We start from the raw sequence: 8,755 nt of genomic DNA, 5'->3' as shown, positions 1-8,755 counted from the left end.
AATGGAAACTGACTTCAGACTGAACAGATGCCAAACAGAAAAGCTAACTCAATACGTGCTTAATGAGATGAAACTGTATAGAACTCAAAATAACCTCTCTAGATCTATATCTTCAATGTAATGTTATGAAAACTGTATCCTTAGAGATTGTTTTAGTGATACACGTATCTACCACTGAATTTTCTGACAAGAGCAGAGTTTTTTCCTGCTGATCTGGACTCAAAGGCTTCTTAGCACCTAGTGGGGTCAAACTTCACATAACTCAGCGTAAACGACCTAATAGCCATGTTGTTTCCAAATTCTTTTATAGATCATCAATCTTTACAGAATATAAAATACCTATTGGGATCTTGATGAACTAATCAAAAACCATTGTTGCCTTCTTTCTTTCTTCCACAGCCTTTTAAGTTTCCCTGCTTAAAAGATTTATCAGTTTTAAAGAAGGTCCATATTTTGAAAAGTTGCACAATGCTGTAAGATCTCCTGAAAGGTTCACAACTAAAATGCTGACACAGTTTCCATCTCCATAAATATTGCCTGATCTGCTGAATATTTCCATTTTTATTTAAGACCTAACAGATGTTGTGTACACTAGATATTGTTGGAAAGAAAATTGTAAGATTTTCAGTGAATTGTTTTGAATTATGATTGACAATAATAGGTAAGCATAAACAGCTTACAGAAGTACATATATGAACTTTAAGATTAAAGAGCCAAAATGAAATGTTTCTGCTTGGTTGATTACATTTGAGAAAGAATGTTATTAGCTGTTTTTGGTTAAAAAATGTACTTTTGTTGTAGGAGAGAACGATGGCTGAGAAACAGGGTAAAAAAAACACAAAACCATCACACCAATCCACCCTATCTCCATTGAGCATAAAATAAAGGCTAATCCGTGTTAACTAAGGCTTTTGGAACACATCCTCTCCAAATTTTCCACCGAGCTATAAACAGCCCTGACCTGTATGTAAGCCACTCTTTCATCATTGTTATTAACTTAAAAACTTACAAAATCTTACTGAGAGCATCACAGAAGTAAATTTACAAAGATATCTTGCTATCACCTTCTGAAGAGCTATTGTAGGAATAGTATCAGGACATGAGCAGATATTGCTGATCGCCTGACTTGCTGCAAAGCTGACTAAAGCCACTGTATGATTTTCTCTTTACTAATGCACAATACTTTGCCATTATTCCAACTATAAAATTTGCAACATCATTGATCATAAAATGTAGTCATGACGGTTACTATACGGTAATTAAGAAATGTTAATCCTTAAAGCAATAAATACAAAATAATATGTCAAATCAGAATGAAACTTGAAAAAATGCAGGCTGTAGGTATGAAGTCTCTTTGTATTCAAACAAAAACATTAACTATGTATACCTTTCCAAATATGCTGCCTGACTTATTCAGTATTTTCAACATTTCTGCTTTTATTTATGTTGAGTAGGTTTTACCCTAGAAGATACAAGGTCAGCGTATAGTTGTACATGTGGTGAAAGCTGTACTTATGATCCAGTAATGCTATTGCTTGGAACTACTTCTGACAGGCTCAGTTATTATTCTTATTTATGCAGTAGACATCAAAGGATTCCTAGTCTCCATTCCCTCTTGCTGCTATTTGATGGTGGCACTGCTTCATTACTGGAAACGACAGTTGCTATACTCATCTAGATATTAAACAAAATGTGTGGTCGGATTTTCTTAAGGAGTGCTTTTTTCATTGAACCAACATGGAAGAGTGCTTCATCAATCTCCAGGCCCCTGTTACGAACTTTCTGCAAAACTGTTGCTCCATTGTTGGAGGGGCTTCCAACCATGATTAAGTATGTTCGGATAGGGCATTTCTGACGTTCATTTTTGGCAAAGAACTTTCGTTGGACTTCACCAAGTAGTTCCAGAAATTCTTCGAGAGGGTCCTGTTTGTGAAACAGGTCAATTACAACTTCAGAAAAACTAGCTGCAACATCTCTGAGAATGAGAGCATTAAGATAATATGTTATTAGTGTTATAGCGTATCACTTTAGGCCAATTCAATTCAAAATGGTAATGGAATCAACTATCCTTCCTCATTACTCTGTTACCTGTGATGCCCAAAAGCTGCTCTGCATGCTTCTGCATTACGATTATGGTTCAAGTCCAGGCTAAAGATAATGCTTATTTAAAATAGGCATAGAATTACACTCAGAAGTTTAAGTGCAGTAAGGAATATTTTTTCTCTTGTATTTTTGGAAGGATTTTCTGTTTTGCTGAACACAGTTCCACGGAAGAATAAGCTGTGAAAACTAAAAATGGATATAATCTCAGGCTTCCTACATATACTCACAAAAAAATTAGGAAGCAACTAATAAATTCAAAAGTATATATGGAAGGTTCAACATTACGCTGGGGAGTACTGGAAAGCTATTACAAAAAAAGAGAGTTTGAGCAATGTCAGATCCTGTTGATGAATTAGATTAACATCACTAATAGGGAAAAATATTGAAACATACACAAAACAAAATTAACGAAATGTACAGAAATAAAATGTACTTGGATCTGAAAGGCTAATTCATGCCTAAATAGTCTGGAAGAATTTTTTGAAGGAACATTGGAAATTGTGAGAAAAAAAGAATAATCAATACTTAGATTTTGAAAAGGACTTTGATAAGATACTGCTTAGTAGACTTCTGATATACGACAGGGCATGTGGGTTTAAGGATAAATATGTGAAATAATATGGGAAAAAATAGCAAGTAAAAAGTTGTTTTTCAGATTAATGGGTGGTAGTATCTGTCGAGCCACCAGGAACAGTGCTGAGACCAAGTTATTTATGGCTTACATTTTTTATCTGGATTGAGGAATAGGTAAAAAGTATTAAAGTTTATGACATGTAACTGCAGGGTCTAGTTAATGGTGAGAAGGAATGCAAAGCAATACAAAAATGCCTTAAAAATGGAGCATTTCAGCAGCAAATACATCTCAGGGTAAACAGATGGATTGATGGATGTGATGGAAAACAGTCCGAAATGAAAGTATTACTTAACACCTTAGAAAATAAGAACCTGAATTGGATGAAAAAGTCACAGAATTGTAGGTGCAGATAGATAAATCAATAGAAGTGATTTAATTGATCAGCAAAACAATTAACCCATCAACGAAGCTCTGAGTTTATTTCTTGTGATGTAGAATTCAGTCCACATTTAAGAGAAGTGGAGTGTTCTGGTTTCCACACAACAAAATAAAAAGATTAGTCTAAGTTTAACTTTAAAACTTGAACAATTTATTATTGTCTGAAATGCCTAACTTCAAGACCATGTTGGAGAAAATGGAACATATCAAAGATACCAACATCTGCCATAGAATTAACAACATGTATAGAAATAAAATATAAAAAGTGATTTCCTTTCCTTTTGTACGCATGGTTGGTTGTTTTCATTCTGGTATTTCAGAGCTATATTAAAATTGTTACATACTTTGTATAGAAAAGCAAAAGTCAGCATGAGGAATGTTAATGTACATAGCAGTGACCCCTAACTGTGTTAGTAAATGACTGATGTATCTGATTACAAACGAGCTCCAAATGTCCATCGTGTTTATGCTAAATATGTTCCGTTGGAAACAAGGTTATGTAGTATTTTACAGAATATTTCAAACTTGGAAGCTTCATTTTGTATCCACATGAAATTTAAGAGTATATTTTGTTTATAATATAGCTATTATAAGAACTGGCCTAAGCCCAGTTTATAACTTAACTCATGGAAATTAGTTTAAAGACAATTCCTTCATATTTATCAGAAGCTGAAAGTTAATGCCAAATACAGTTACCAGAAAAGTCTCTCAGGAACTTGCTGTCCTGAAAGAGATTCATCTGATGATTTTATACATCTGCATACATCCAGACCTTCACACAAATTTAATGAAGTGAGCACTATAAAACCGTATGAGACAAACCTTAACTGAAAAAATTCAAGTTTAATTAAGTAGTTGAAATAATAGATTTAAGGATACTTATTTAAGGAATTCCTGCACTGATCACATTTGTGTCAAGTAACACTCCTGTCTTTGCAAGGTTATTAGCTTCAATCCACACTTCAGTTTCTTTGACATTACTTGCTGCTGTAGTTGTCTAAATGCTGTTCTTTTGTCAAAGGCAACACCAGCTCTCAGGCACTAAATTCTTGTACCCAGTATTAGTTCAAGGAGGTCAGGCACTCTGATGCCATATAATTCTGACGGAACTCAAGTCCAGCACTAGTTCACAAGCAGCTGGTCATTAGTTTTGTCTGACTCTTATGTTGGTATCTTTACTTAGAGAAAGATGATCAAGCTATAACTGATCCTGCTACACTAACATGTTTATTAGGGGCGATCTACTGGGCAATCTGTACTGGCTGGGAACATATCCAACCAGTTTCAGGAACTATACTTTGCAATGCGTGAAGAATATACTGCTGCTTTTTAATATTACATGAAGTAGGAAAGATCAGATAGGATTAATTCATCTTCCATGCTCATGTTTAGAATTTGCCTTTGATTGAATCTGCAGCGTCAGCATCAAATACTCGTATTTTTTTTAACCTAAGTTGACAATGCTGCATAGATAATATGAAGTCCTGTGTTTAACTGCTTAGGCATTACCATCCAGTATCTTATCTTAGCTTCTTAATTTTTAATCATTACTTATAGGAAAGAGATGTGTACGTCCAACGTGACACAAGGACCATCATGTTCTAGGTCAACATAATTCAGTCTTATTGGCTGAACTATCAGCCACTCTTTAATCGAACGTATGCTGGGAATGCTTTGGCAAAGATCATGCCTAAAATAATTGTGCCTTCAATGATAGGTCAGAGGTACAATGTGTAGAGTACCATTTAGAGAAATTTTAGCACCTAGTGTATAATTATTTCCATGTTGTTAAGTGGATGGAAACAACTGTCAATTCAAACTTGTAACCTTTTAGTGGTGCTAATAAAACAGAGCCTCAACAATAATTCACAAAAGAAATTGAATTGCAACATTTAGTCAAAGAATGTTTGTGTTCCTCACTAAATCTTAAAATAAAACCCATTAAAAAATAAAAATGGTGCCAAATAAAGTCGGTAAAATGAAACAGAACTAAGTCACTTGTTTGCTGTGACATATATAATTTGTTTAGAAATTAATTTAAGGATCATGAACAGCACACACATTGTGTTTTTCTCCTGCTTCCAAGCACAATCTTCCATTGGGAAGCAGACTCTGAGACTCGGTGCAGTAAGGGGCTCCTTCAAGTGCAGGTGACTTGTTCATCCCCGTGCTTCCTGGGGACTCAACGGTTGACAATGCTATTACAGCTATTGAGTGTGAGTACATACACCTGCACCCAAAAACTGTTCCTTACCTTTTTTTCTGGTGTTATGATACCATTTTGTGTTGACATAGTAATGAAGTATATATGAGAGGTGATTGATATGTTTGTGGCTTAAGGTAGAAGGAGCCAGTTTTAGAAAGCCTAGCACATTTATTTTCAACATAGTCTCCTCCTACATTTAGAGACTTAATCCAGCAGTCGTGGAGCATACGGATCTTGGATCTCCAGAAGATGTCCACAGATGGGTATTTGATAAGTTTATGGCCTAAAGGGAGAAGGAGATGAGCTATACAGCTCTCAATACATGCACATGCAGTTCAACTCTTTGAGTGATTATGCAGAAAGTTTGAAGTTAATAACTCATCTCCTTCTATCTTAGGCCACAAACTTATCAATCACCCTGATGTGTTATTAACTTCAAACTTTCTGCATAATCACTCAAAGAGTTGAAATACATGTGCATGCGCATGTATAACTCATTTCCTTCTACCTTAGGCCACGAACACCAATGCTGTGGACACTTGCTGAATGTCCAAAATCCGTATACTCCACGATCGCTGGACTAAGTGTGTAAATGTAGGAGGGGACTATGTTGAAAATTAAATGTGCAAGCTTTTTAAAAATTGACTCCTTCTACCTTAGTCCATGAACTTATCCATCACCCCTCGTATTTTTGGGCACTATTTGAACTCCAGGTTGGTTCCATTTATGCTCAGTGGTTGCTTTATTAGCGACTTCCTGCACTTAATAACGTGTACATTCATGGTTTCTGCTGTGTAGCCCAGGCACTTCAAGGTTCAATGTGTTGTGCTTTCAGAGATGCTCTTCTGCACACCTGTTTGCATTACTCTCACCTTTTTTGTCAGCTTAGAGCAGTCTGGCCATTACCCTCAGAACTCTCTCAGTAGCAAGGCATCTTCGCCCACAGAACTGCCACTGACCGGATGTTTATTTTTGTTTTTCACACACTCCCTGCAAACTCTAGAGATTGTTGTGCGTGAAAATCCAAGGAGATCAGCAGTTTCTGAGATATTCAAACCATCGTCTAGCGCCAGCAATCATTCCACAGTCAAGGTCACTTAAATCACCATTCTGATATTTGAACTGAACCTCTTGACCATGTCTGCATGCTTTTATGCATTGAATTGCTGCCACATGTTAGGATGATTAGATATTTGCATTAAGAAGCAGGTGTACAGGTGAACCCAATAAAGAGCCCACTGAGTAAAGTTAGCTTGAGTACCTTAAGTTATACAGATCAGTTCTGTTGTTTCTGTGAGTGTTCTATTTGTAATCAGCCTCTTGGAGAACAGTTATTGCAAAGGCATTGCTATAAATTTGTGTTTTCTTGTTGCTAGGGTGGTAACTCAGTGGTGGCTGCTAAATCTCCTGGTTAATGTCTGTGGAATCCAACTGCAATCACTGCTCAGCCTGAGGCATGATTCATCAAGCGATGCAGGTAGCATATAAGGCAATGAATCATGGATTAGAAGCACTATTTATATGTGACCTAAAATGATCGGAAGTAATTTGAAAGGTCTCCTCGCGCTCCAGCTGGCTCAATGAGTACATTTAAAAACATGACATGGTACGGCACTGAGAAAAGAAAATTCCATTTTCAATCCCTAATCTGAGTTGATGCCAGCAGGGATGAGGGTATGCTTTTTTAAGTTGCTTTTGTTACTCCCTTGAGAATAGTTTAAAAAAAAAGCTTTATACTGAAATCATCTTATGTTCCCTCTCAATGCGGTTACTATTTTGGAAAATATTTGGAAAATACTTCAGGACCATGTTTGTATATGGCTGTGTATGGCTTATGCTTTATTAAATATATCAAATGTTTAATGGTACACAAGTCTTTTGTCTGAGAAGTTCACTCAGTTTCTCTACCAGTATTGTGCAACATCTTACTTCAGCAGTTCTTTTTTTAATTAGTAATACAGCAGTTCTGAATTTCTCTGAAATTTGGCGTCATGGTAACATGGTGGTTAGCATGGCACTTTACAGTGCTGGAGACCCTGGTCAATTCCTGCCACTGTCTGTAAGGAATTTGTATGTTCTCCCCATGACTGTGTGGGATTCCTCTGGTTTCTTCCCACAGTCCAAAGATTTACTGGTTGGTAGGTTAGTTGCTCATTGTAAATTGTCCTGTGATTCGGCTGGGATTAAATTGGGGAATTGTTGGGCAGTGTGGCTCAAAGGACCTATTCTACACTGTAAATTAGGAAATAATATTGGTGAGAGATCTGAATTTATGAATTTATTCCTTCCACAAAACATTCGCTACAAATTTCAGCCATTACCTGGCTGACATGGGTGCCAAAATTGTTTGAATTCAGCTTCACTCTGGAAGATACTACCAGTATGGTGTTAGTTCCAGGTGTCAGGGACACTTCTCCCTTCAAGAAGGGAGAGACGCAGAATAAAGGAAACTATAGGCCAGTTAGCCTGCCCTCAGTGGTTGGAAGATGTTGGAGTTGATTATTAAGAATGAGGACTCAGGGTACTTGGAGGCTGTAGTCAGCATGGTTTCCTCAAGGGAAAATCTTGCCTGACAAGTCTGTTGGAAGTCTTTGAAGAAATGTCAAGCAGGATAGGCAAAGGAGAATCAGTTACTGTTGTGCACTTGGATTTTCAGAAGCCCTTTGACAAAGTGCCACGGGTGAAGCTGCTTAACAACCTATGAGCCCATGGAAAGACTCTAGCAAGGATAAATATGTGGCTAATTGACAGGAGGCAAAGAATGGTAATAAAGGGAGCCTCTTCTGAGTGGCTGCCAGTGACTAGTGGTGTTCCAAAGAGGTCTGTGTTGGGACCAATTCTTTTTACTTTATATGGCAATGATTTGGATGATGGAATTGATGGCTTTGTTGCAAAGTTTGCAGACAATATGAAGATAGGTGGAACAGCAAGTCACTTTGAGGAAGTAGAGAAGCTACAAAAGGATTAGCAGACAGATTAGGAGAATGGGCAAAGAAATGGCAGATGGAATATAGTGTTGGGAAGTGTATGGTCATGCACTTCAGTGGAAGAAATGAAAGGGTTGACTATTCTCTAAATGGAGAAAAATAGAAAAAACTGAGATGCAAAGGGACTTGGGAGGCCTTGTGCAGGATTGCCGAAAGGTTAATTTGCAGGTTGAGTCTGCGGTGAGGAAGGCAAATGGAATGTTAGCATTCATTTGAAGAGGACTGGAATATAAAAGCACGGATGTAACATTGAAACTTTTTAAAGTCCTCACTTGAGTATTGAAAGCAGTTTTCAGCCCCTTATCTTAGAAAGGATGTGTTGAAACTGGAGAGGGTTCAAAGGAGGTTCAAGAAAATGATTCCAGGATTGAACGGCTTGTCATATGAAGAGTGTCTGACGGTCTTTCACTGGAATTCAGAAGAATGAATGGTGACCTCATTGAAACC

This window comes from Hypanus sabinus, chromosome 10 (genome assembly GCF_030144855.1).
Source record: "Hypanus sabinus isolate sHypSab1 chromosome 10, sHypSab1.hap1, whole genome shotgun sequence".
In the NCBI taxonomy this organism is placed as follows: domain Eukaryota; kingdom Metazoa; phylum Chordata; class Chondrichthyes; order Myliobatiformes; family Dasyatidae; genus Hypanus; species Hypanus sabinus.
The sequence above is the reverse complement of the archived record's forward strand: the minus strand, read 5'-3'. Positions refer to the sequence as shown.